The sequence below is a fragment of the Dermacentor andersoni genome, chromosome 2, assembly GCF_023375885.2.
Source record: "Dermacentor andersoni chromosome 2, qqDerAnde1_hic_scaffold, whole genome shotgun sequence".
NCBI lineage: Eukaryota > Metazoa > Arthropoda > Arachnida > Ixodida > Ixodidae > Dermacentor > Dermacentor andersoni.
In genome coordinates this window covers 88,982,094-89,009,914 of record NC_092815.1, presented here as the reverse complement: position 1 = coordinate 89,009,914, position 27,821 = coordinate 88,982,094, and the positions used below count along the sequence as shown (strand labels likewise).

The 27,821-nt window shown below is 48.2% G+C and overlaps 1 protein-coding gene and 1 long non-coding RNA gene across 2 annotated transcripts in view; one reads left to right on the top strand and one right to left on the bottom strand.

The window, feature by feature from the left end:
• Positions 1–7,464, bottom strand: part of LOC129387615 (uncharacterized) — a 286,099-nt gene extending 278,635 nt beyond the window's left edge. Inside the window, exon 1 of the long non-coding RNA XR_008614792.2 lies at positions 7,145–7,464. This is a non-coding gene — a long non-coding RNA (uncharacterized lncRNA). The remainder of the gene's footprint in view (positions 1–7,144) is intronic.
• LOC126541652 (uncharacterized) overlaps positions 1–27,821 on the top strand; it is a 223,802-nt gene that overhangs the window by 156,226 nt on the left and 39,755 nt on the right. The gene's annotated exons all lie outside the window — the stretch shown is intronic.

The window sequence follows — 27,821 nt, the reverse complement described above, 5'->3', positions numbered from 1 at the left end:
GCATTCTTGACTTCCTCTTGAAACGACGGCATCTCTCGGGCCGTGGTTTTACCCTAGAGCCGCAAGCACCGGACTCAAGGTGTCCAGCACCTGCAGTGCGCTCTGTGCCGACGGGGTTTTCATGCTGCTCAGTAGAATGCGCATGGCGTTCATAAGTGACTTCAGCATCACTATGACTTGGCGATCCTCAGTCGTCGGCCCATCCGCGCTTCGTGGGGTCATTGAGGGCGGCGCATTTTGATGTGACTCCGAGGCAGGCCGTGTTCGTGGAAGTGCAGGCCACTCTTCAGGAGGCGAGAGTGTTGCCCCAGTCTTCGTTTTCGCACTGTCGCTCTTTGTGGAAGTTGGCGTTGATACGGTAGCCGCTTTGTCGGAAGATGGTGTATATCTTTCGGTAGACGTGACTCTTCGTGCTGCTCTTCGGTGCCGATGTCGTCGTCGCCTGAGAGTAGCGGCAGCCTCTCTGTGTGTTGAATGGTCCCGTACCATACGTTTAAGTATTGCTCGCTCGTTCCTCACCCGCGGGCAATCATTCGATGAGGCCTCATGAGTACCATGGCAGTTAGGGCACTTTAACACAGTTGCGCGACAGGCATCTGCTGAATGAGATTCGGCGCAACGAGGGCACACGAGGTTATTCCTACAGACACCTTTTACGTGCCCCATCTTGCAGCATTTGTAGCATTGCAGGGGCTTCGGTACGTATGGGCGGACTGCATGGCGGACGTGGCCAACTTTGACGTGTGAGGGAAGGCTGTCTCCATCAAACCACAGCTTCAGGCAACGGGTGTTGCCAAGTCTTGCGATGTGCGTGATAAGAGTGCCTTCTGTAGTTGGCTTTATTAATATCGGTAAGTCGTCGGTTGGTATAGAAATATCGACATCATAAATGACGCCGATAGTGCCACTGCAGCCAGTAGGAATCATGGATCGCACTTGCACTTTGTCGATCTCCGTTACGTGCCGCAGGTTTTGCAGTGCACTACGGTGTAGAACATCTACTGCAAGGACATTCTTCCGTGCGTTTATTCTCACGTCCTTTATCTCGTTTGGCGCGATTCCCTCAAGAAACGCAGAAAGGACTTGCCTATTTAGGAATCGCAGATTTGACACTGGGTCCACAGGCATGAAGAGCATAGTGTACGGCCAGCGCTGTGGTGTTGTCTTCACGGTGGAGACACTTGGTGACGATGACCTCCGTAGCAGTCTTCTTTTTGTGGTTCGGCTCATGACAAGCGTGAAATCGTCGTCCGACGAGTCGACGCCGTCCGAGTACAACTCGGTTGCCTCGCTGTCCGTGTCACTTGACGCATTGCCACGTTTCCTGGACGCGACCCCACGTGATGGCTTGGCTCCAGGAAGGTCTTCGAGGGCTTCTTCGTCCATTGCCGCAACACGGGAGCGGCAGCTTCCACAGTTTGGAAAGAAACAAAGCGAGACAAAGGTACAAGCGTTCTATGATAGAAACACTTCGTCGTCGTCCCACGTACATTGATAGACTGACTGTGCTTGGCATGTGCTCAAGGAGAGCAATTAGAGTTAGATTAAATAACACAGGGCTAAGTACACCACCCTGGGGGACGCCGCGGTAGCTATAATATAGAGAAGTATGGCCTTCCTCGGTGTTTACAAAAAGGATCGTAGCGAGAGATAGATGTGTATCCATTGATACATCCGACTACCCACTCCTACCTCTTCGAGAGCAGAGAGGATGTCTTCGTGCGTAACGTCGTCATACGCCCCTTTGACATCGATGAACAAAGAAGCGCAGAGATGCTTACGGCATTTCTCATGCTGAACGTAGGTGACTAGGTTCACGACGTTATCGATCGATGATCGACCACGTCGAAAGCCCGCCATGGCATCCGGGTAGGTGTTGTGGTACTCCAAGTACCACTCCAGGCGTCCTAGGACCATCCTCTCCATTACTTTGCCCACACAACTTGCCAAATCGGTCGGGTGATATGATAATAACTCCAACGGCGACTTGCCAGGCTTCAGCAGTGGAACAAGGCGACTTGTCTTCCAGCGTGTGGGTAGCGTGCCATCTCGCCAAGATTCATTGTACAGCTCAAGGAGAACAACTCTCGCTCGCTCACCCAGGTGACACAGAGCTCGGTAGGAAATTCCGTCAGGTCCTGGCGCTGGTGAACGGCCACACAAAGCTGATGCTTCCTTAAGTTCGTGGATTGGGAATGGTAGATCCATGCGGTGATCACGTGGTGGCGAACAACTACTCGAAGGCGGTGGGATGTTTGGAGCTGTGAGTTGGCCGGATGACCTGACACAGAACTCCTCTGCCACGTCACTCTCCAGTCTCTTTTGAGAGAAGGCCTTGAATGGGATCCGCTGTACGAGGGGTGCCTGGAGACCTCGTACCGTTCTCCATTGTTGCGATAAAGGCTTGCGTAGATCTAGCGACTCACAGAAAGCAGTCCAATGTTGCGATTCGATCTTGTCTAAACGGCGCTGGATCTTCTTTTGCGTGCGTCTGGCGGTCCGTAAATCGTTCATTGCCTTCGCGCGTCGGTACCTTCGTTCAGCGCGTCGTCGGATTGCTCGAAGTCGTTCTAGTTCCACACCAAAGTCCGTCAGTTTCGAAGAACATGTGAGAGTGCGCAAAGTGTCTTGCACTGCGCTCTAGATTGCCTCTTCCACGTTGAAAGACAGATTGTTCTTCCATGACAGACTGAAATTTAGTCCAGTCCACTCTTTGGATCGTATCCCGTATTTTCAAAGAGGTTATATAAAAGTATATGACCTCCTTGGGGGATTCAGTGCTTATGGTGCCCTGCTGCTGAGCGCGAGGTCACCGGTACGATTGCCGGCCGCTTTTCCACGGAGATAAAATGTGAAAGCGCTCGTGCACTTCCATGTACGCGCACGTCGAAGAAGCCCAGGTGCTCAAAATTAACCAGGAGCCTCTCCAATGCGGCGTCCCTCGTAAGTAAACTGTGTAGGTTCGGGACGTTCAACCCCGCAATTTAATTTACGCCGAGTAATCCCGAAATGCTGCGTCGGTGTTATTTTTTTTATATACGACGCATGCATTTTTTTTTTTTTTCAACAGTGTGACTCAATGCGTCCGAGCGATGTTAACGCGCTTGTTCGTGCCGACATGTGCGCCATCAATTTCATCTGCGGGCGCCTTTCTCTCTTTCGCGCTCGGCAGCAGCGCGTTTAGCAGGCGTCGACCTCGTGCGACACACTCATGGTGCGCAGTGTTTCTCTGCCTGTGTTATTCTGTCTTTCGTATCCCCAAATCCCCGTTTGCTTTTGTTTGTTTTTCTGCCCCTAATCCCTCTTAGTCTTCCGGCTGTCGCCGCCGCGCGCCTGCACAACATAGTTTCGGTCGAGCGTTGGTACGCGTCGAGTCCTGCCGCCGCACGGATTTTTCCGCTCGAAAGGCAACGCGACGTTGTCTTTCTATTGCCCCCGAGCACAGGTGTGCCGTATGCGCCTGCCTAGTACGGGCTCTGTGCGTAGACCAGAATATTTCACGCTCGTACCTGCGTTTAGAGAAAGCACCCTTAATCACGATCCCGGTCGACATTGGTCGGCATGGTCCACACAGGAGTTGCGGGTTTGTGATAGGGGCAGCCGATGACAAAGCCAGGACGAGTTAACACTGCGGCGGCACGCATGCAATAGGAACCACGTGAACGCTATCGCGGCCGTTCGTTCCGCCGGTTCCAGCAGCCCGTAATTATGATGCTGATTTATACTGACATCTGCTTCGAAACGGGGATGTGACAAATATTCATATAGCCAGCTTGAGCTAATCAATAATTTAATGCCATTAGCATTTCTTAGGAACTTTCCCCAGCGTTACTATCGAGTTGCTTCGGTATGGAAGAAGTACATTGCGACATGCACATAGCTTTTCTTTTTTTCTTGGCGGTGACCGTCTTCACGAAATTATCGCTGTAGTGTTATCCCTCGGCGCAAAGTGCATTCTCTGCAGCCAAACTTTCGTAATGTGGACAGCTATTTGATTGCGAGACAGCCGTGTCTGATCAGACTGCACGTGCGACGCGACTAGTGTTGTGTTGTACAGTGCTCCACGCTCTTGCCTAGAGCGCCTGGGTAGTCTCGCTTGTCTTTCCAGGCACAAGTTAGTACACGAAAGTGTTCGATTATTTACTTACTCTTCCTAGCAGTGTTCGTGCTTCTTCGCCGTCAATAGCCGTGACAGTATTCAAACATGACTCTGCCGACAACGCACGTGCTACCGCATCCTCACGCACACAACAAAGACCGGGGGCAAGGACAACCCGCGACAACTCGCTTGCTCGTATACCAGAGCGCCGACCTACTTATACAATAAGGCACTCGCGTCTCGCACCCAGGACATGCACCGAAATGCGACCAAGAAGCGGCACCCGCTTTCGCACCTCACGAGGCTGCCGAGAACAGAACAGACGTGTCAGGAAGAACAAAGAACCTTGGCCTGCATTTCGTATACGCCGCGCGTGCGCACACACACGCGTACTCGTTTGCGTGCCCTTCGCACTTGTAATACAAAAAGGCACGCTGCATGAACAACGAGGCAGTCAGGAAGGCAGGCAGGAACGGAAAGGACATGGACTGGGGCGTAGAGAGGGACAGACGAAATCCAGCAGGGGCAACGTGAGATGTCAGGCGGAGTTTTCCCGGAGAAGGAAAAAAAACAAGCATAAATGACGAGAACGAACGGCGCGATACGAAAATGCGGCGGTGCGTCGGAGACTCTTCCCGTTTGTTTGCTATGTACGACGAGGCGGCGAGCTCATTTCGTCGGAGAGCGCGCGGCGGAGCCGGCTCTTGGCAAGCCACTGCCAATTCAGCACGGGCCCGGCGGGCCCGCCTTAAGTCAACACGCGCTAGACGACGTGGATGGTGAGCGAGCGGGAAAGCAGCTTCTCTTTCCCCATTATCCGCTTGCCTCCTAACTGTACCCCGCATCGCTGCGCTGCCGCTATAGTCCTAGACGTCGTGGCTCTTAGAAACGTGCGCGGTGACACATCGGGGCAGATTCGGGGCAAGAAAAGTAGAAACAGCACAACCGTCGAGACCCTCTGAGCTTGCCTCGCGAGCAGTGATTTGCGGCAACGCCACTGCAAGAGCCGCACCGCTGCGTCTCTTGCTTCTGTTGCCTCTGCGGTCGATTTGTCCTTCCAGTGTAAACAGGCTCCCGCTAACTTAGGGGCACTTGTACTGCTGACGATAGCGTCGCCCGCACAGTCTGACCCGGGAACTCATCACGCGGTTGGAGGACGATGGTTCTGGATACCCTAGGGAGCGTATCGTCGCGCAAAATAACAAAGGAATGAAAGAACCCGGAGAGCTCCTCCGACAATATACGCATATATACAGTGAAGGAGCGCCGTTATGTCGAGTGTCTCCTCGCAGAGCGAGCACCGCAGGCACTGAGCCTGCTGCGTTAACTGCTGCTGCGGAAGACGGGTAGAGCCTCGCAATATTTCCTATATGGGAGGCGAATTTACGCTAGGAACGACATGTGATTAGGCCTTTGTTTTATGGCTACGCAGGTCGCTTGGATGCCAACGGAACGGTACTTAATCGTGTCTTCGATGATGAGCAGCCTAGGCTAGCTTATTTCTTTTTTAATGTTATTTAGTTTTCTTTTTTAATAATAAAGTACACGCCATACACAGGCATTCGGTGCAAGAGGAATGTCTTCTCTCTCTCTTACTCTCGTTACGCAAACAGATATACTGTACGTAAAGCATTCGGAAGATATGGACTAAATGGACTAATCCGAGAGCAATCGAAAGAACCTTCACATCGCACGTGTAAAACTAAATACAAGAAGCTCAAATACAAACGAGAGTGGTTTAATCAGCTTATCGCTACCGCAATGTTGGCGCGAAAGCATTGTTGATATTTCAAACCGCAGTTCCATTCCTCTTAGGTAGGGTTATATAAACCTATGTTATGTAAACAGCTTAAGTACCCCCGCAACTTGGATCTCTACAGTGTATGTTAGAGAAATATGCACCTACCTAAACTGCATTGAAACGCTTTGCTGCAACGCGAGATCGCGTTTACTTATTTAGGAGTCTCACTGCTGATGAATATCGTCGGCACCATATTGTTTGTGTAGTCGTTTTGTCAATATTTGAGTCCCTCTGTCTGATCAGCCTTAGTTCAGTCAGCCGGATTTCTAACCAAACGAAATGCCGAATGGTGACTGCAATCTAACACTCCAAAATACTCTCCGAGTCACCACAGTGAAACAGGTCTGCTAATAATAACCTGCAAATTGAGCTTTTATGATGGTCACACAATTAAGGAATTCCTGCAGTGAGATCTTCAGCGAGAACTCTTTTATTTTCATATTTCTTCTTCAAAATGACTTCTAGCGAGAAAAGCAAGTTTTGACGTTACGCAGACGATTTCTAGAACAGACTTGTTGGTGATATTTTCTGACATCGTTGTTGCGTGGCAATATTTCGGTGGGAATATGTGCATAGCAGCAAGTGAGCGCCGTTGTGAGTGCACTCAGTTCTGAAAGCTTTACCTTTTTGCAAGCGTCCGGTCGCGTGCACAATTAAAAGGAATAAGAAAACATCCATGCCAAAGCCTCATTGTGCACACGATTAAAAATTCTCATGAACCAGGTATATTTACGAATAAAGAACGCGAACGGTGAAAGCGGGGACTGCATGCCACTTAGTGCACCTCATGAGCTCCGCTCATTCTGCAGCGATAACACGTGCAGCGAAAATATGCCTAATGTGTTCAGAAGAATATGTAAATGAGCCCTGATGAGAACTGATTCCCAATAAGGCGAGCAAAATACGGCCGAGTTAGGCTTGCAGCACAAGCCGTGCAACTTTTCGAGCCAGGAAAACGCAAGCGCGGTACGCCGTTCTTGACATCATCATTCGGTACGCTACCAATATATGTGCTGCGAAGGAAATCCGCTGCCGCCACATTCTATTAGGCACAACCGGCTGCTGAAAATGACCGCTAAGGGAAGCGCTGTTATGAAAAGGGGTCAGCAGTGCAGCTATATATCAAGGCAATGAAATGACATGACGAAGCCGAGCATCCGACGATATCTCGTATGGTCTAGAAGAAAATGGTCAGGATGAAATGGCATGACGTGTTTAAATAACGCAAACTGTGCTTCACTTACCGAAAAAATAAAATTTGTGAGGTGCGACCCGCACCGTGAAGCTGGTGACTTCGAGGTCGTTTCGCACTATTCGATGTACCTGTTCATGGCGGTGCTTTTGTCCTTGAAGAGACAACGCACGGGCTGGTGTGACTTGTCGCCATAGCTTTTGAGGCGTGGCCACGGAGCACGCGTATCAGATGGTCACAATACTGCACGTTTAACAGACGCACTTGCACTGTACGTGAGCACAGAGAAAATGACGCACAACGTGCACCGAAACAACGCATGCAGGCGCGACGTAATCATGACCGCAGGAAAGCGCGCAGCTGGCTCGGACATCTTGCCTCCAAATGTCCACGAACAGGAAGTGACGTCACCACTGAAAACCAAGCAGTCCTTGGGTCACATATTGGCGCTGCCGTTCCCAGCCTGTAGCAAAGCGTGCGCGAAGGCGCACACGCGACTGGGTGAAGGCGTCAAGTCGATGCAGCGCCATGTGACCGCTGTCCTTTACCGCGTAGGCGCGTGTGAAGCTCTATTCGCACGACGAGACAGATTGCCAATACAGTCCGTAGACGACCGCGACGTGGCTGAGCCGCAAAAATCGCGCCGCTAGTAGCTCGTCTGCGGCTCGCTCGTGTGTTCGGCGAGGTTCGACGGCACTGAGCTACGTCATGCTCACCCGCCGGATGAAACGGCAGTCCGTCCTGTCGAGTCAATGCCGCTGAACAACCGTTTCCAACAATGACATATGTTAGGGCGCGCTCCAATAGTTGCTTTGATGCCCACCGGTGTCCACCGGCCAAGTGCTCTGCCAGATTTTTAGTTTCATAAACTCTCAACGCCTCGAGAGTATACGAACTCCGGGCTCGCAGATTTTCAGTCGAAGATTCTCTCAGCCACTCCGCCGATGCTGCAGCCAAACAGAAAAAAAACAGAAAGGAAAAATACTCCGCCTGGACAATACTGCGATTGGCCTTTTTAATGATCGTCCAAAATGGTTAGCTGACACCACGTTCTGCAGCTTGTCCATAAGCCAGCGCCGATGTGAAATAATGTGAGCGAAGCCAGTGGCAAGAGTTGAGAGGCTGGGTAGGAAAGAGGAATAAGAAGAAATTCGTGTCATCAAGGATCATCATCATCATCATCATTATCGTCATCACTACTGTTTCTTCTACACCAGGGAGCGCCACCTAAACAAACGAAGACGACTCGCACCAGGGTCACTGACTATACGCGCACCGCACGAAACAGTGCAAGGTTTACTGTTCACAAACTATACACTCTAAGAAAAGTTTGCACCGTTGGAGTCGTATCTTGCCACACAACAATAAACGTCATCTGTCTTGACCGCATTTCGTTTCTTTAACGCTGTCAGCCCGGTACTTCCCACTAACGAACGGCATGCGCGTTATCAGCATGACATACCATTGCCGGGAGGAAACTAGTGGGCGCGGCGTTTTCAAGAAAGGAAACGCAAGCAAGGCAGATGACGATTATCGTTGTGTGGTAGATATACGCCCCAAAGGGTGTAAACTTCTTTTAGAGTGAACCCGCCGCGGTATAGCCCAGCGGCAATGACGTTGTGCTGCTCAGCTCGAGGTCGTGGGTTTCTGTGAGGTCGATATGCAAAAACGCTCGTCTGCTTAGATTTAAGAGCACGTTAAAGAACCCCAGGTGGTCAAAATGAATCCGGTGTCTCCCACTATGGCGTATCTCATAATCAGGTCGTGGTTTTTGTACGCAGAACTACGGGATTTTTTTTATTATACCTTACTGCGCATAGCGTTGTGCCGGCTATTGAGCCACTGCTTCACATTATAGACAAAAATGAGCAATCTTTTTTTTTTATTGAGAACTGTTTTGAGTCTCACCTTTTTTTTTGCAACATGCTTGCTACCTTGTTATGCAAGGGTAGTCACTTCGATCAAGTAAGCTCCAAAGTGGGCACATTGTTGCAATTCACAGGATGACTTGCTGAGATTTGTTGGCAACGTAATTGCGCTCAACACGCCCGTTTGAGCCGTCGCTCAGTTCTTTCGGCAAAGAACTGGTAAAATGCATACAACATTTCTCCTCGGCTTCGCCACACGTCACGGGTGGCTCTCTTTCTTTTCTTTTTTCTTTTTTTTTTTTTTGCCCTCCATCAAGCGTAGTCGAGCCTTGAAGCTCTAACTCATGCGCTAAGGCTATCGGGAAACTACCATGTCTTGCTTGACAGAGATGCCATGTTTCTGTATACGACGTTTATTATACGTGCTACGTGCATAAATGTGCATGAGAAAGGCGCACAGAAAATATCCTTATAATCAGTTGTTATAGGCGCCGCGTGTTAGTGGCCACAAAAAAAAGGGGCAGAGTGTTCGGGCCATAAAAGGAAGCGGAAGTGACCGTCTCTATAGTCAGCGCAATAAAGAAGCGCGCTATGGGATTTCGATGGCGACGTCCACTGACATTGATATACTGAAATCGGCTTGGACGACCGCCAAGGATAAGTCCGAATCCGACGCCCGTTGCATTACTATTGCTTATGTTGTTAGTGCAGCCCATTGATATTACTATTGTTTATGCTGTATGTTGTTTGTGCAATTTGCTGTCTGATTCGTTCGTCACATCTTTACTAGCAGTGAACAAAGGCATCAGGTCACGCAAGGCAGCTGCTGCGATGGTACGTGCTTGTCATGCTCGTATTTAGGTTTACTTAAAGAAACGGAGGAGTACGAATGGGTTATAAACAGCGCGAAGCAGTGTTCAGACTACACTACCGTCGTACGTATGCTACATCCAAACATTGCGACTGCATGGCCAACATCTGTGGACAATAGTGAAGTGGTATTCAGGCATGCTCCATTCGACATTTTTAGCAGTGTAAAACCACTTGCATTAGTTCCTCCCATCGCTTTCTCCCTCAACTACTGTACATAAATAAAGACGTCCTTGACTAAACTGCCCAGACAAAAATACGTTTCTACATTTTGAAACGGACCACAAGGGGAAGGAGACAGTGGAGACAGCCTTGAATAAGCCTTTTACAACGGCGCGATTCTATTTCTATTTCGACTGGCTTGTTGATCTGATAAGTGCGCTGCACATAAAGCGTAGTGTTTTTACTGCACACCGCGTTAGCTTGGACAGTTCCCTATTACACCCCCGGCTCATGATTCAGCGTGTTTGATAACATCGTAGTCCTTCGCGTGGTGCTTCAGTACGTTCTCACACGAAGAAAAGAGAAAAGAAAGAAAGAAGTAGAAGAAGGAAGCGAATAAAGTCAAAGATAAATGAGATTGTATTTCCAGGGCTGAGTTACTACTTCATCGCATAAAAAAGATAACTTCAATGGCGTTTTCGAAGACACGTTCTTGAAAAGAAAGTCCAGCCTGTATACCAATGCGTTTTCACGTTCTTTATTGCAATGATTAACGCAGATCTCAGTTCTGTCAGCCAGCAGCCAGAAGAAGACGTGCTGTTAATTTTGCATTTTTCCTACCGGGTCCTATAACGGAAGGAAGTTCAAATTATTATTGAAAAAAATTATGAGAGAGTTGATGCCAAATATGCCACAAATGCATGCGAATCGCTCTCCCAGCGTTTTAGCCTCATGAAAAAGCAGCCCTCAACTGTGTGTGTGCGCGTAAGAAGACTTAAAAGAATGCAAGCCCCTGAGGAATCGCCTTGCGCCTTGAAACGTTTGAGTCGGTAATACGATAGGAAAGGCTGGAAAACACGTGGAAGCATTTCGTGCGTTTATACCTTTGTTTCAGCTTTACGCCTCTCGAAGCGGCTAATTCACCTCTCCGTCGTTTATCCGGTCCCTGCCTGCTGCAGTACTTACCCAGTTCTCGTGCCAGAACTGTTCGTAAGAGCAGCTGCCAGCTATTTGTAACGTCGGAGGGCACTTACGAATGAAAAGCTTTGCGAGTGCAACCCCTGGCCTTCTGCTGCCCCTAGTTGCGAGCTTCGTTTCCCACTAAGCTGCCCCAAAAAAGAAAATCGAAGTGATGTTACCATATGTGTAGCCGCATTCGACATGACGTTTATAGCGACGCCGCTGTCACCGTCGAAAGCTCGCGGGACATCCAATAGCATTTAAAAGCTTTCAGCCTCCGACAGCGCCACCCCGTTCTGCTCTAAGCTAAACAAGAAGAGCGTGCCGATGAACTTAACCATATTTTCTCAACTTAAAGAGCAACTAGAAACAAGCATCCTATTAATTACACCGGTTTTGACATGTGGAGTCCTGGCAACCTGCGCCCTTTGCCGTGTATTTTGCCGTCCGCGCAATCCCTGGAACCGACGTTCGTTACCTCTTCTCGGTGCGCTCACTGGAACGAGGACTTGGGCCCGGGCTAATGGCGCGCGACCCAGTGACGTTCCTTTCTTCGTGGTCTTTGCATATTTCGTATAGTTCTTTAATCTCTCTTCATGCACTGCGAAGCTCCCGTTGACACTGCTGCTTAAAGCTCTCAATAAATCCTCCTCCCTTTTCCTCACAGTCCTGACGACAGGTAATCGTCATTAGCGTTAAATAGAAGCATCTGGTCCATCGCTTCATACGCTGGCACAGTGCATGTCAGAAAGGTGGGCGCGTGCTGTCTGCCTAAGAGCGGAAACGTGTGTTCTCGCTTCCCCCTCACTCACTGTTTTAGTTTTCTTACGTCACACTTCCGTATCTCTCTCTCTCTCTCTCTCTCTCTCTCTCTCTCTCTAAGAAACCCACATAATCCTTCCGTCCTCTCACCAAATTTTACGCTGCATATTTTGTAAGCCCCTGCAGAGCTACTGAAATGAATGACACTTTATTTTCCGTATGAGCAGATGCAGGTGCGTAGTTTTCTTTCTTTTTCTTTGTTTTCAGCACCATTGAGTAGTGGCTATGCGACACGGCCGCATTCTCGCTCTATCATCGCTTTTCGTGAGTGATACTTGTTGAAGGTAGTCGAAAAATTATAATAGCAACTAAAATCAATGTGATGCACGAAAGCGGTGTGTTTTCTACATACGACGCTCCTCCCACTCGGTACAACGGTGACGCGAGCGCTGCGATTACAAGAGAGTTCCGCACGTGTCGTAGGAGTCAATCATGCTTGACTAAATGGCATATACGGTAGGTGTTATAACGAATTTACTTGTGGTCAAATGACGCTATTGGGATTACTAAGGCGAAAGCCTTAAGTGGCTCATACCCCCGATGGCCTTGAAAAAGAAAAAAAAAAGAAACGCGTCGTCCGGTCCAATGGTAGAAAAAGTATTACCCCTAAGCAAGCAAGAAATGCAATGGATTTTCCCTATCGCAATGCAGAGACTACAGGCACTCAGTAAAGTGAAGCGTAGAGGACGTACATATATTGTAATCACACATACAACGTACAGAACCGTGGCGTCTAGTCGGGTGCTAAAAAAGAAGATACGTGACCTTCTCAATGGCTCATATCCCGTAAGGATGAGGCAGGGTGTCTACCGACCGGGAAAACCGGAAAAACCGGGAATTCTCAGGGAAAACAGGAATTCTCAGGGAAAACTCAGGCAATTTGTGCTTCTCTCAGTGAAAATTAGCTGTCATTTTATTGAAAGGGAACGAAAGTCACCCTAATGCTGGCTCGAGTAAAAGAAAAGAATCGTAACGAGTTGTCTTTTACGCCGTGTCGTCGGCTGGAGGAGTTGCCAGTGTAGAGTCAACGACTGATTTTCCGGACGCCCGATTTTTGGGACATGCCCAATAATGCGTACGGCTTCGCGGCACCACCACGTACCCCATAGAGCCAATTTGTAAGAACGTCCGAAATTTAGGACGCAAGAACCCTTCGCCGTCCGGCTTTCCGGACTTTTTGCCGTGACGGCAGGTCCGAAACGGCAATAATCAAAGGCGCCGCCGCCACCGTTTTGATTATCTCGCCGCCTCGAACCGGCGCTCTCGCATGCAGATCAGCTGGCAGCCATATCCACCATCGCGGCAACGCTGGGTCTAGCTCCTTCTACGTTCGCTATTAAGGTTCTGGCCATTCGGTGAGGTGTTTTCCATTGAAATAACTCGCCGCTGTCAGCAATGGCACCGACTCCGCCTTTGTGGTCCTTGCGATTGGCTTCGAAGCTTACAAAGCACGGCGCGTTGCATAATGCCTGTTCCCGAAAAGCAGCTTCGCCTTTGTACAGAATTGTTACTTGGTGAAGCAAACGTAAATTATTGCGGTGACGCTTAACAAACGTGGGAAGGGGCAATTGTCACGGGACGCAATACGTATTCACTCATTACACACACGTGCACCCGCCGTCTCCTGTCACAGTACGAGCACCGATATACCTAATAAGTGTACTGGCAGGCCTTCAGAGCTTTTTCGTACGTCCCTGGGGCCATTTGAGCCCTTAAGGGCAATAAAAGACATGCATTCATTTTTTCGGACTGCCCATTTTCGGGAAATTTTAGTGGTCCCTAGGGAGTCCAAAAAATCGGGCTTTGACTCTACAACTGACCAAAAGAATGTTTCAAATGGTCTGTGGGGAGAACGCATGGTGGTACGAGAACGAGAACAGAAAGGACCGTCGCATCGAGGAGTGATCGGGAAAGGAACTGTGCCGCCTCTTCTGTGAAGGAGCTTGAGCTCAAAACTCAAAGCGTTGGCTGACGCCGAGATGCAGGTGACCGTAATCCGAAGCAAAATAAACTTCAAAGCAGCGAAACGCAACACCGAGGCATTGTGTGTGGGCTGAGAGTATATCAGGAGAGTTGAGGGTGGCTTTCCAGCTGGCGAGATAATCTCAATTGTGACAAAGTTTGCGCCTAATATCAATGAGCTTGCTATCAATTGATAGGAATAGCTCATTTTCTAAAATATTTGCTTGTTTATGCATCTCTTTTTATGCGTATTTGGAAATGGTTGACTCCATTTGCAATGGGCTTTACTATTTTTTGTCAAAGATATTTTATTTCCTGTGCATTTTACTAGCGCCTCCATTCAGTTTTCTATTTTGAATAAAATAAACACTACTGCTTACTATTCAAACTGAATTAAGTCGCTTTTTTATTTTTTAACATGCTTAACAGAGAGTGACAGCATCGGGCGACAGGGTGTCAGCCCGTCTTGGCATAAAACAAAGTTCTGAAATATTGCAAAGGCACTGAGGCAAAACCTGGAAAACTCAGGGAATTTGAAAATGTCGACTTGGTAGACACCCTGCTGAGGCTACAAGCGCTCAGCAAAGTGAGGGGAACAGTGCATACAATCATTGAAATCACCCATATAACACACAGAACTGCACACGTCTCAATCCTCTGCTGAACTGCAACGTAAAGTCGAAGAGAAACGTCGTTGGCGCGAGTCTGAACCCGCTGTACGAGCGCGCGAAGCCGCAACAAAGCGTCGAAAACGAGCCGAAGAAGGCGAACTGCGAAAGCAGCAACGCGACGATGCCAGACGGCGCATTGCCAAGTGTGCAGCAGGCTTTCGCCTTCACGTGTTACAGCAGTGTAACATGCTGTCGAACTTTCCTACGAATCCTCTTGGTCGAAGCGGGAAGGCGGCTCTTGCAGATGCTAATAGAACGAGGTGTCACCGACGTCCCTTAAGCGTGCTTTCAATAATCTTATCGCTTTAGCCACCGATTCATACACGTGGCTTAAGTACCTCATACTTCTGTCTACGATAGTGACACGCCCCTGATCTCAACTCACAGGAGGATCAGGCGGAACAATTGCCGGCTATTTATGCCAGGCTAACTCCGCCAGCTGCAACGTCACCACCACCACCAAAACAAACAGGTTGCCGGACAAGTGTGATTACGGGATATAGTGTGATTGCGCTCCGTTGTTATTACGGTCCGCAAGCATAATTTATAACAGCGTAAAGTTTTGGAATAAAAAGAAAATAAAATCTGCAGAAACAATGAATTCTAGAAGCCGCTTTCATAAAATGGATGCACGAAACCTGACAGTACACGACGGATCGTGGAAGCAGCCTAAGTGACAACTTCTCGCTTACTTATTCAAGACAAGACGATGCAAACGCGCCTTTATGGAAAAAACATTGTTATTATTTATTAGGTCTTTCATGGAGCGATATGGAACAGACAGCTGTTTAGATAGTGCCCCATAGTGTGTGCACCCACTCACAAGTCTGCCACAAGGTGGGAGAAAGACCAAAAAAATTAAGAAAGAGCATCACCTAGAAACTCACGAGGCACGGAGACGAAATTAGGCGGCAAAGTTCGAAGACCTCCGGGAAAGTCGAAACCTAGATGATGTTTTCAACGTAGCAAAATTCTCGTTCGCTTAACGAGCATTACACGCTGGCATATCCAGTGTGTTTCAGCAAACTTTAGCCAGAGTTTAAAAATATGCCGATGCACTCTAAGACGACGCGATCAAGCGAATGTTGCTCACTTTTGTATGTATATAGTGTGTTACGCAATATTTTTGTATTTTGCTTAATTCGATAATTACTCAAGAATAATTAACCAACTTCTGAAGCCATGAAGTTAGGTAAAAAATTGGAATGAGAAAGTTGTAGAGCGCCTTGCAAAACATCCGATTAGACAGTTTCTAACTTTATATCTATTAAGTATTAGTGTTTTTCATTTTACTGCGGATGCCCGCGAAATAAAAAAAAATGCCACGTGACATAACCGCTTGCGCGCCGTGATTGCAGCGCTCCCAAACTGTCCGCGTACAAACTGACAGCATCTAGCAGGGCGTGCTGCCGCTTAAAAGGTGAGAGGGAAGTGACGAAGGCGTTGGCTGTGCCATTTACGCCAGCGATGTGCTTCTCTCGTGGCGGTGCATGATAGCGATAAGCAGACGCAGTGGCAGCACACCCGGCTAAATATTATGTTCGTTTGTGCGCGACAGACTTGGGAGCAGTGCAATCACGACGCGCAAGCAGGCATGTCACGTGGTGTTTTTTTTTTTTTTTTTTTCTCGCGGGCATCCTCAGTAAGCTTAAAAACACTAACTCTTAATAGATAGAAAATTAAATTATGGGGTTTTACGTGCCAAAACCACTATCTGATTATGAGGCACGCCGTAGTGGAGGACTCCGGAAATTTAGACCACCTGGGGATCTTTAACGTGCACCTAAATCTAAGTACACGGGTATTTTCGCATTTCGCCCCCATCGAAATGCGGCCGCCGTGGCCGGGATTCAATCCCGCGACCTCGTGCTCAGCGGCCCAACACCATAGCCACTGAGCAACCGCGGCGGGTTTAATAGATAGAAAGACAGAAACTATTTCTTTGGACGTTTTGCAAACCTCACTACAACTTTCTAATTAGAGTTTCTTTCCTAGCTTCGTTGCTTCAGAAGATGGTTACCTAATCTTTACTAATTATCTAATTAAGCAAAATACAAAAATAGCGTAACACATTACATACAAAAGTGAGCGACATGCCTTTGGTCGCGTCGCCTTAGAGTGCATCGACATATTTCTAAACTCTGGTTAAAGTTAGCTGAAACGCCCTGCATAATGCAACTGCGATGTATTCGTTGGAAAAAAGAACAAGAACGAAAAGTCATCAGCACAGATCGCTTTGCGAAATCGGCTCTGGGGCCGCAAGAGAATCGCTGTCTGCTTCTCATGACTGTTAGCGCGAGAAGACTAAGGATATAAACTTCCTTTTCACTTTCTACTGCTACTAAACCTGCTTTTATTTTGTATGTGCATTTAGCTATACGTACATCCAGCCTCAAACATGCAAGTCCCGCCACGGATTCACACACGCTACACTTAGTGCGTACATACATTCGCAGCTGCTGTATCAATCAACGCTTAAATTACCCGTTATTAAATGTCGGCGTTGAAGTAACGTGAGCTGCACTTTTGCGGCTCGTTCGACTGGAAGCTTGGCAGGCTTCTAACCCGCGGTCGTGCGCGACATGGGGAGATGCAAACTTCGTGATTAGCACGTTCTTTCTGACGTTTTCGACTGCCTTAGTCTGATTCTCGTGGCGCTCGATGTTTAATTTTTTTCAGTTTTTAAATAATTGGCTGTACCTGTAGCACACCATTCTTGATTCGGGTGCGTTATCAAACAGAACAAAAGACAGAAAAGTAAGTCGGCAAGCATAGTGGCCGATTTAACATCAAGCAGTTGCGTGTTCTTCATCTTACTTCGTTGCGTGCTCGTCACCTTAGAGTTAATCTCACTTCACATTTTTTAAGATGTGCGCTGTTAGGGATTTCCTTTTTTCTTTTCTTTTTTTGAAAGGTTTCTTTATTGAAACCGTAATGTTTCAGCTTCTGTGCAGGCTTACGCCGAAAGACTCGATCAGCAAGGAACAGGGAAAAATGGGGGAAATTTGTCACTTATAGCAGTCAAAATTAACTACCTCACTTTCCTTTTCCTTCGTCTCGTCTAGTCCAGTGGACGAGGAACAGAACTAGCTCTGTCAAGGAAAAAGCATGTGAGCAACGCGCTATAACAAAGACGCTATAACGAAGGCATATTAGCTAAGTAGCACAACGACAATATTTTTAAACCAATAAAATAACTCGAACCGTGTAATGAGCAAGATGAGGTACAGTCGGACCATGTGGGTCAATATTTTGCCAGCGCGCGACGCGAAGCAGACACCGAGCTCAACAAACAGGTGCACGCCTTCGTGGAGCTTCACACAATCAGCTGAACGCACCTTTAAGCGCCTCGATCTGCGACAGCGTTTCTTAATTTTCTTTCTGAGCACACGGGCATTAAAAAAATTATGGGGTTTAACGTGCCAAAACCACTTTCTGATTATGAGGCACGCCGTAGTGGAGGACTCCGGAAATTTCGACCCCCTGGGGATCTTTAACGTGCACCTAAATCTAAGTACACGGGTGTTTTCGCATTTCGCCCCCATCGATATGCGGCCGCCATGGCCGGGATTCGATCCCGCGACCTCGTGCTCAGCAGCCGAATACCATAGCCACTGGCACACGGGCATCTCCTCTATGTTATTTCTTATTTATTTATTTTTTGTCGTGCTCAACGTTGAATTAGAATACGGGACTGGCAACAAAAACGAGGACAGACTAGGCCAGCGACACACACACACACACACACGCACGCACACGCACGCATATATATATATATATATATATATATATATATATATATATATATATATATATATATATATATATACATACACGCTCGGACTTACACGAAAAAATTACGGCAACTGGACAAACTGATCGCAAGAAGGAAATGGAGGCAAAACAATTTACTTGCGGGATTTAACTTAGGAAGATTAAACAATCGCAACGAACGGCAGTCACTGCGCGTAATATTGGCCCTAATATTCTCAGCCCCCACGCTCGTTGCTCAAGTCCTTCATTGCAGAGAAAGCTGTCCTTTGAAGGCGATTAATTAGTCTTGGTCCAAGTATTGTTCCAAGTAACAATGGACGGTTGCGCAGCGCCCTAGGTTTGTAGCGCAGCTGTCGCCTTTGGTGAGCATGTAGGGGACATTCTAGCAACACGTGGACTATGCTTTCACCCACAGTACCGCTTGCACGACGAGCTTTAAAAGGAATGTGGGTGTTGCATAAAACACGGATATAAGAGCGCTTAGGCAGTGTCTCTACAATTCGCGGCATCTTCACATATACTCCGAATTTCAGCGCACGGTGTGTTGTATCTACGCGTAGAACGAAGTATAGCAGATATAGGACATCGCATAAAATGCTTCGTCAGGCTCTCTTGGTCGGCGGTCATTAAGGGTGCGCCTCCTGTACGGCCATACCAGAGGTAGCAATTTAGTAATACAGATTTTAGCACGCGTAGGGGACATTAGGGACGCGATGAGCTCAATTTGGCGTACATATTAGCTGAACGTAACTCGTACTTTATTTAACGACTGCGTGACACGTGAAGCGAATTATGAGAAATGAAGCCGGCCGACGCTCGACGCATGATCCTTAAGCGAGGGTCATCGGACCAGCCCCACTTGCAATTTATTCATACCTCAAAAACAAAATTTTCGACGTTCCAAGCATTAGTGTTCTGAAAAGCACGAGCTCTCCTTCAAATTCTTGTCCGCCCTTTCTTTCATCTTTCCTAGGAGCTAGCGGTAAAACCACTTCCGCTGCGAAGGCCGTGCCAATAATTTTTTTTTACGACTTGTGATTTTTTTCATAATCCCATTGCTTACCTTAATTTTAGGCAGCTGCGAAAATCTGCACCTGTCGTATGCGCACGGCGTCTGGTATAGAGAGGCTTCCTCTTCGCGTGATTCAATGCTTTCGGTAACTTTCTCTTCACGAATCGCTTTCTACAATTTTCCCCTTTTTTTCTTTTTTTTCACCAGTTGTATCCTTTAGTTTTACACTGGCCGCAACATCGTTCGCTAGTAAGGGTGGTCTGAATAGTGACCCTCTCCGTCTGCTAATTAAATAAACTGCGCATGGGGGCTTTCATTCGCCTTTTGTTTCTACCGAGCGGACAGAGAGTAACGAAGAACGTTTCTCCGTTATGGTATGCCGTGAAACGAGCCATTTGTGATCGATAAACACTCCGAGAAGCTTCGCCGCTTCAGAATGAGGCTCCTTTATTCGCAGATATACGCACCGGGATTTCTAGCGCAATAAGCTGACTGTGCATTCGAGATGAGGCGAATATAAGAACCGTTAAAACGAGAAAATGAGGCAGTGCCGTTATTTCATGCCGATAAGAACATTTACAATGTTCGTTTTTACATTTTTTATCCCTCATTTGAGCCGCTCTTTATGTACCTTGTTCGTGTCAAATATGAACGACCAAAAGGAATTCGTAGTTCGCGAGGCTTTCATTGCCTGCTGCTAGCTTGACTATAGGTTCAGTCACCTAGACTTAGCAGCTTTTTGCAGCTTAGAAACAATTTTTTTTCCTTTTCCTTTTGCTTTTATTTTCTTTTTTTCTGCATTTAGAAGTGCATGTTTGTCTCACATGCTTAACACTATATGAAATTATTGCACAGAGCAGCGAGCTCCAAAACCTACACTGACAGAATCCGCAGTTAAAACTGCGTAATAATGCTTACCACCTGGCGTGCGCCCAGATATATGACAGGGCAGTTTGACAGAGATATCTATTACAGTTTATTTAGGGCAGTTTCATGTCGTATGCCGCCACCACCATTTCGCTTACTTGCAGCAAGATTAAGTCGTATACTTCGTAAGGATAATGATGTTAGTTATCAGACAAACCAATTGTCGTCAAGGGTGCAAAAAAAATTTACTGTGGCGTTAAAGTTAAAGTTAAAGTGAAAGTTGAAATTTGGAAGCTTCAGATTCCATCTCTATCGCTCGTGCTATGATTAACCCCAACGTAAATGTGAATAGTGTCATTCGCATGCAAGAGCGCAGGATTTAGAACTGAGCGCAAATTATTTCGAAATATGAAATGTGCAAGTATTTACGAATGATTGTTTGTAATTCGTGGATGATCTAGATACGGAGCAGTGTGACCACCTGCCGTTGTTGCAAATAACTGTACCATTATTGCGTCACTCGGGCGTCAAAAACAGTTCACTAATCAGTGCAACACAAGTGTTCACAGAACTTCACTCCCCGGGGCGAAATACCTTTCGGTGTTTTATTTTACTTCACGCTTACTGTCGGACAAAATATAGTTTTTATAAGGAGGACGTAACATGACACAAAACAATAAAATAAAAACCGACAGCATTCAGAGGTCGTATCGATATGTGGCAGACAGGGCTCGCTTACAGTATTCCATTCTGCAATCGTGCCTGGAATGAAAGTTAACTTCTCGTTCTCCTGACGAGAAAAACAAAACGTGTTATTCGATTGAAATGATGGTGGCGTGCAGTTTGTGCACAGTCGCATTACGTACAGCGAAGTGTGCTGGAACAACTTAACGAGTAATCTTATTATTTTATTTTATTTGGATGCCTCTGGCGTAGTTCTTTCGCACTAAAAAGATAAATAAATAAAGAGGCAAAGAGAGAGAAGAAGGAAAAAAAAAGAGTGGTTGTAAGAATGCACAACAGTCGAAGCTCGTCGTCCCCTCAGTGGACGTTTTTCACTACACGCCTGTATTTTAATTAAATGTCGTTTACGCAGCAGTTGCTAGACCGACGTTTCGCGCAGTTGTCGAGACATGGTGCAGGGAATAGAAGTCGATGCTTGGTCGAAGGAGCAACCAGCTGCGGCAAGCATTCTTATCACGTAGAATTCGGACTTTAACAGGTCTTTATTCCTTTTTCTTTCTTGCCTCTCTTCTTACACATCCATCGCAAACTACGCAGCTCCGTTCGTCTTCCCGTACAGTCGAATCCGCGCAGTGGTTGAGCGACGTTGCTTCTAGAAATTAATATTAACTAGCGGAAGTTGTAGCGTTCGATCGAAACTGCACAAGAAAACCGGGTTATGGAGAGCTCCGGATTAATTTTGACCATCTGGATTTAAGTAACATGCAAACAAAGCACGTTGCACGAAATTTTCTTCTCTTGCTTTTTCTTTCTTTTTTTCTTAATTTTTCATTTCCATTCCGTCTACACCGGCATGCGGCAGCCGCGACCGGGACCCAGTCCGCGACGTCGCGCGCAACAAGCCAACGGCAGCTATACCGCGGCGAATCATTATTTTAGAAGAAAAAAAAAAGGTGGAATGCCACGACGACGGTGGAAAGCTTGACGATGCAGCGCTGGCAGGTCAGCCGAGGTCATTACTCATAGTTTTGCAGCACCCACCGACGCCGCAACGCGTCGACACCACCTACGTTGTTCAGCACCACCTGGGTGGTTCGACACCACCCGGGTGGTGTTGAACGCGGGAACACAAGGCCGGCGCTCTCAACCGGTGCCTTGATGCCGGTTGTGAAAGAAAAAAAAAAGATGCTCAGCGCGCGCTCGATGCGCAAACACGGCACGCGCAGTTCGGTTGTAGAAGCCCGTTATAGGCCCTCTTGGTCGGGCGCTGTTAGATATGGAGCTGTTTTCAGCACAAAGCCCGCTTCTTCGAACGCAGCCTAGCTGCAGCGACGGAGAGTGGGGGATGCGCGCCTTGTCCCCCAGTCGTAATTGGGTGGCAATTTTTCCTTGCAGCTCGCCATTCTTAACAGCGCGCCGCGGCCGACCCTCGGCCCCCTACACTTCTACGCCCTTCTAATGTTCCATATATAGTTCCATTTTAAAAGAAAGAAAGCAGACGATCCTCGTTCTGACTTTCTTTTTTCTGTTCTTCAATTTCACCAGCCCTGCTTCGAAATTCGGGAACCCCGAACGCGCTTGGGCGCAAGAAAATAAGTAAATGTATACCTCCTTGCGTGTGCAATGACGCCTACATATTCTGAAGGATTGGTCAAAAATCGGCTAGAACGAAATAAAAAATTCCTGAAACAAAACACAAATCAAACACAAGAAGCAAGAGCATGCGCGATAGATGCAAAAAGAGAAATAACGGGTACATTACTATACAAGGGTATTAAAACGCAAATTGGGAATAAGCAGGTTAGGATGAAAAGAAGCAGGGATAGGAAAGTATAAATAAAATAAAATAAAATGAAGGAATAAATCAAAAGAGTAAACAAGTTCAGGCATGTGTAGGATATGCATGGCTGTTCCTCCTCCTCCGTAGTCAGCGTCTCCTTCATTCTTTCGCTTCTGCCTCTTCACCCACAATCGCAGGTTAAGCGTGCGTCCAGCAATAAAACACGTTCTTTTCATTCCACTCAGCTTCTTTTAGAGCCGCTGTAACAGCTCTACCTTCAGTTCGTCGTGTGCCACGCCATCAATTACGCACAAGTGTAATCTTATTTCTATAACGACAAATAGGACCCAATAACATTGTTTGTGCAAATTGATAAGATGCTTTCCTTTCAATAACAGTGTTAAGCCTCCGCTTGGTAAGGTAATTAATAGAGAGAGAGAGGAAAGCTTAAGGTGTCAAATTAATTTGTCTTGGCAATAAATTTGGTCGTTAATACCCTCCGACAACGAAATCCTTCGAGCTGTCAGAATGAGTATATTATTTTCGCAATAACGGTAGTGTTTCCTTTCTTTTTCTTTTTTCTTTTGTTTACGCAAGTAAGTCCAATTTAGAAATCAATTCAGGAACATTGCATGAAGATTAAGTTGCAGTGGGCGCACAAAGACCCTAAAATGCCAGACAGGAGGAGGAATAAACTTTATTTTAGGACAGCAAATTTGAGACCTAGGCGTCTCTACCTAGATGATGGCCTCGAGCCCTTGGGCTCTGGAGGCATCTTCGGCCTGCTGGATTGCCTTAAGTTGGTCTTCCGGTGCACAGCTCAGCAACGCGGTCTCCCACTGCTCTCTGGTCTTGTGCATTTTATTCTGTGTGGATGTCCGAGGACTGTTGAACTGTTGGACCAAATTATTCCCGAGTACCCCACTACAGCGTGCCCCATAATCAAAGCGTGTTTTTGGCACGTAAAACTGCATAATTTTTTAAACACTGTTTAAAAAATAAAAGAGAAAAGAAAAACGAAGTGCGAGTTGTTAAGAAGAGGAAGTTATTCAGTTATTCAAATCAAGTTATTCAGGCTTTTAATGGTTTCATATTGCTACGGCACAATATGCGCGATCACGAAAGGCCAGCAGTGTGAAGACGACGACGACGATTAGAAGCTAGCGCGGGCTGTTGCCTCTTGGCCAAGCGCAGCGTATTTTCCTTGTAAATATATTTGTACATAGCTTTTCGTCTGCGTCTTCCTACGTAACATATCTGGTGGAGGTGGACGTTCCCTGTACCTCGTCACGGAGCTTCGCAGTGGACGGTACGTCGAGCCTTCCTTCATGGCTCCCGGCGACGACAACCCGACTCCGCCGGCTCCGACACCTGCTGCCACTTCGACGACCTACATCACTCTCCCCGCTCCCCGTGATCCTGGCGTATTCTCGGGCCAAGATGGGGAAGACGTCGATGACTGGATCAGCCTGTATGAACACGTCAGCCGCAATAACCGGTGGGACCCTACTATTATGCTCGCCAACGTAGTCTTTTACCTCGGTGGCACACCTCGAGTTTGGTATCGCACGCACGAAGATGAGCTCACCAGTTGGGATTCACTTAAGACACAGCTTTGAGACTTGTTCGGCAACCCCTACGGTCAACAACTTGCCGCGCAGAAGGCGCTTTCCGGCCGTGTGCAGACGTCAACAGAGCCCTATGTCACGTACATTCAGGACGTCTTGGCTCTGTGCCGCAAAGTTGACACCCACATGACTGAGTCAGACAAGGTTTCCCACATCCTCAAAGGCATTGCCGATGACGCCTTCAATTCGATTGATGACGCCTTCATCGATTGTTCCGCCAGTACTCTCCGCCTTGACCTGCCTGTTCTGGATCCTGCTGAACCACACCCCAGTCGCCTCAGTTCCGCCGACTTCGTTCGCTTGCCACCTTCGGCACTGACCTACGTTGACCTAGTGTCATCCCCACCAGTCCCCGACGGTCACTACATCGCGGCTCCTATGCAAGACGTCCTCCTTACACATGGGATCACAGTACCCCATACAGTTTTATCTATTACGGCGAATTGCGTCTGCCTGCCAGTGGTCAACTTTGGCTTGACGACACAAGTGCTGCCACGTGGGATGTCTTTGGCCCAGCTTTGTTCATTCGAGGATCACTCAGTAGCATCCATTGCAGTAGACGACACTTCATCCGATACTCCTCTACCATCGCAGTCGGCAAATTGTACCATCGCTGACTTACGGAAAATGATTGCCCCCGACTTGCCCTCCGAGCACGCTCGTGAACTCTACCGCGTTCTGTTTTCCTACCACGATATTTTTGACTTTAACGATCGTCCTTTAGCCCAAACTACAGCTGTCAAACATCGCATTAATACCGGCGATGCCCCTCCTATTCATCGCCGCCCGTATCGAGTGTCACCAGCTGAGCGTCAAGTTATTCACGCAGAAGTTCGCAAAATGCTTGCCAAGAACATTATTGAACCATCATATAGTCCATGGGCGTCACCTGTAGTACTGGTCAAAAAGAAGGATGGCTCATGGCGCTTTTGCGTGGATTATCGGCACCTTAACAGGGTTACCAAAAAGGACGTGTATCCCCTACCTCGGATTGATGACGCCCTTGACTGCCTCCACGGTGCTCGCTATTTCTCTTCTATTGACCTTCGCTCCGGCTACTGGCAGATTGCCGTGGACGATCTCGACCGCGAGAAGACTGCTTTTGTCACACCCGACGGTCTTTATCAATTCAAAGTGATGCCGTTCGGTCTATGTAACGCCCCTGCCACTTTTGAACGCATGATGGACTCCCTTCTTCACGGTTTCAAGTGGTCCACGTGCCTGTGCTACTTGGACGACGTTATCGTATTCTCCCCAACGTTCGCTACGCACCTCGAGCGCCTCTCAGCAGTCCTGGACGTTTTTCGGCGAGCCGGTCTGCAACTCAACGCATCGAAGTGCCAATTCGGCCGTCGCCAGATTACCGTCCTTGGACATCTCGTTGACGCGAACGGAGTGCAACCGGACCCAGGCAAGATCCATGCTGTTACGCACTTCCCTGTTCCGAAGTGTGTCAAGGATGTGCGCAGCTTCATCGGCCTTTGTTCGTACTTCCGCCGTTTCGTGAGAAATTTCGCCGCCATAGCACGACCACTAACCGACCTTTTGAAAAAAGACGCTCCTTTCCAGTGGGGCGATAACGAGGCCTCTGCATTCTCTCATCTAATCGACATTCTCACAACGCCTCCCGTTTTGGCCCATTTCGATCCTTCTGCGCCTACCGAAGTCCGTACTGATGCCAGCGGTCACGGAATTGGAGCAGTACTGGCACAACGCCAGCGTGGCCACGACCGTGTTATCGCTTACGCCAGCAGGCTCCTCTCACCCGCGGAGCGCAACTATTCCATCACTGAGCGTGAGTGTCTGGCCCTAGTTTGGGCGGTTGCGAAATTCCGCCCATACTTATATGGCCGATCCTTTTCCGTTGTCACAGACCATCACGCGCTTTGCTGGTTATGCTCACTGAAAGATCCTACAGGAAGACTTGGTCGCTGGGCCTTACGCCTCCAAGAATATTCGTATACTGTCACCTATAAATCTGGCCGACTACACAAGGACGCTGACTGCCTGTCTCGCTACCCGGTCGACGAGCCTGACGACGCCGACAGTAGTAGCGCCAACGGCATTTTCTCTGTCTCTGCCTTCGGTAACATCGCCGATGAGCAGTACCGAGACCTATCGCTGCGAGCACTTATCGAGCGTCTGCGCTCTACACCTACCGACGCATCCGTTCGCCGATATGTCCTCCAGGGTGGCATTCTGTATCGAAGGAACTTCCTCCCTGACGGCTCTGACCTTCTTCTTGTCGTGCCAAAACAGCTACGACAGACTGTGCTCTTCGAGATGCATGACGCACCCACTTCAGGACATCTTGGGGTAACCCGCACGTACGACCGCGTCCGCCGCCGCTTCTATTGGCCTGGTCTCGCTCGCTCCGTTCGACGCTATGTTGCTGCCTGTGATCCCTGCCAGCGTCGGAAGACACCTCAGGTGCTACCTGCCGGTCATCTCCAGCCGATCACCGTCCCTGTGGAACCGTTCTTTCGTGTTGGATTAGACCTGCTCGGTCCCTTTCCCACGTCATCTTCTGGGAACAAATGGGTAGCCGTCGCGACTGATTACGCCACCCGATACGCTATCACTCGGGCTCTCCCTACCAGCTGCGCCACTGACGTCGCGGACTTTCTCTTGCGTGACATTATCTTGCTTCATGGCGCCCCGCGACAGCTGCTTACTGACCGTGGTCGAAACTTCCTCTCGAAAGTTATCGCTGACATTGTGCGTTCCTGCTCCATTCAACACAAACTGACTACTTCATACCATCCTCAAACCAATGGCCTGACAGACCGGTTAAACCGTACTCTTACCGATATGCTGGCCAAGTACGTTTCCAAGGACCACCACGACTGGGACATTGCCCTTCCTTACGTAACATTTGCGTACAATTCTTCCCGGCACGACACCGCCGGATTTTCTCCCTTTTATCTACTGTACGGTCGCGAACCTACCTTGCCCCTAGACACGGCACTTCCTCCTGCTGCGGTCTCAACAAGCGAGTATGCGCGCGACGCCATCGCCCTCGCTGACCATGCACGCCAGCTTGCCCGTGCTCGACTGACGGCCTCACAGACCACTCAGCAGTGTCAGTACAACGCCCGCCATCGTGACGTACAGTTTTCACCTGGTGCGCTCGTGCTCCTGTGGTCGCCCTCTCGTCACGTCGGACTTTCAGAGAAGCTCCTTTCGCGATACACAGGGCCCTACCGCGTGCTGCGCCAGGTGACGCCTGTGACTTACGAAATTGCTCCTGTGGCCTCAACCTCGTCCTCTCCTGTGGCATCTAGTGATGTCGTACACGTCAGTAGGCTCAAGGCCTACTACACTGCTTCCGAGTCCGATCTTTAGTCGCTCCGGGACGGCGCTTTTGCAGCCGGGGGTAGTGCTACGGCACAATATGCGCGATCACGAAAGGCCAGCAGTGTGAAGACGACGACGACGATTAGAAGCTAGCGCGGGCTGTTGCCTCTTGGCCAAGCGCAGCGTATTTTCCTTGTAAATATATTTGTACATAGCTTTTCGTCTGCGTCTTCCTACGTAACAATATGTTCTTCACTTCAATGTACTAAATTGTACCAATGTTCTCAGTTCCCCGCGCTTTTACAACCTTATCATTTGGTCAAGTTAAAAGATTAAAAATTGCTCTGACTTACGGCCAGCAAGGTACGTGTT